The sequence below is a fragment of the Frankliniella occidentalis genome, unplaced genomic scaffold (assembly GCF_000697945.3).
Source record: "Frankliniella occidentalis isolate FOCC.00 unplaced genomic scaffold, Focc_3.1 Scaffold382, whole genome shotgun sequence".
NCBI classification, from domain to species: Eukaryota; Metazoa; Arthropoda; class Insecta; order Thysanoptera; family Thripidae; genus Frankliniella; species Frankliniella occidentalis.
In genome coordinates, this window is record NW_026267504.1 from 96,765 (window position 1) to 98,235 (window position 1,471).

General features: G+C 59.2%; 1 protein-coding gene across 1 annotated transcript in view; it reads right to left on the reverse strand.

Annotated features, from left to right (window-relative positions):
• Nucleotides 1-1,245, reverse strand: part of LOC113207052 (sal-like protein 3) — a 17,253-nt gene extending 16,008 nt beyond the window's left edge. The window contains exon 1 of the mRNA XM_052274367.1: nt 1,092-1,245. The gene's annotated coding sequence lies outside the window, so the exon portion shown is untranslated. The remainder of the gene's footprint in view (nt 1-1,091) is intronic.
• Between the last annotated feature and the right edge of the window lie 226 nt (nt 1,246-1,471).

The following is a 1,471-nucleotide window of genomic DNA, read 5'->3' on the forward strand; positions in this document are numbered from 1 at the left end:
CGCCCCGCCCCACCCCGCCCCGCCCGGCCGTACGACGGCGCGTCCACGCAACGTCAAACACCCTTCTATAAAGCGTGTCGCCTGCTGCTGCTGCTGCTGCTGCTGGTCGGCTGGTCGGGGCGTCCGGCGGCAGGCGGAGTACGGACTACAAATAGGCAAATGTGGCGGAGCAGAGGGAAGGGGAGTGACAGAAGAGGGCGGTATGGCGGTGTGGGACACCTCCGCGAGGGCGGCGCGGAGACAGCCCCGCCCGGGGGCGACTCGCGGGGCGGGGAGGTGGAGCGGGGAGGTGGAGCGGGGAGGTGGAGCGGGGAGGTGGAGCGGGGAGGTGGAGCGGGGAGATGGAGCGGGGGCGAGGGGATCGTTCAGGTCGAATTCTGGGCTGATTAAAAACTCGAGAATAATTGGACGGGCGCCAGGCCGAGGCTGGCGGGATCATCTCGCTCATCACCCGCTACTCTCCTCGCGATAATCTGCGACCCAGTCTGTCTGTCTGTCTGTCTTTTTGGCCAGCCTCAGTATATAACTACGCGGCAGGTATTACACGAGGTACAATGTTCACACATCGTTCGACATGTCAAGCAGCTATCTCAAAGACGCTACAGACATACAATCGACATCAATATCGGTAAAAAAATGAACGCGCATCTTTTTCTTTAAAAAATATATAAAAAAATAGTGGTAGGGCGACGAATAGCGACACAAGCAGACGGCATGTGTGTGCGTGTCATCCACATCCACTTGACCTGGTCGGGCGACAGCGAATCGGCGCGTATTAAATTCCCATGATCGTTTCGGAGATGAAGCGCGCGATACGGTACAGGCGGCATCACACAATGCACACCTGGGAGCGAACAGAGAGAGAGAGAGACAGAGAAAGAGACGAGGACGTCCAACCAGGCGAGAGCGACAGGGACAGCCTCTGCGGCGGCGCGTCACACAAGCAGAGCGAGGTAAGCGCGGCAAGCGCGGCTCGGCAGGCCCCCTCCCTCCCCTCCTCTTCAGCCCTCCAACCCTTGCACCAATCAGGTTGCGCGTCATCCATTCATATCGCAACCTCCGCCGGCGTGGGGGACTCGGACTCGACTCACCTTGGTCGAGAAGCCGCGGTCGCAGATGGTGCACTTGAAGGGCCGCTCCTTGGTGTGCGAGCGGTAGTGGATCTCCAGGGCCGAGTTGCAGGCGAACGTCTTGAAGCAAATGTTGCACGTCGTGTTGCCCCGCACTGTGAAAAACGAAACAAAAAAACACAAACCGTTAGAGTCGACGTCGGGAGGAACGGCCGGTTAAAATGACGCTGGATTAATTATTAAAAGCAAACAGCCCCGCCAGCCAGGCCGGCAGTTAAACACGCGACGAAACGAAAGATAAAAACCCGACGAGCAGCGAGATGAGTCAGAGCGTCAATTTTAGCTCAATTTTACGAGACGCCGCGCGCGTCCCGCCCTGCCCCGCCCGCCCGCCACCAGCC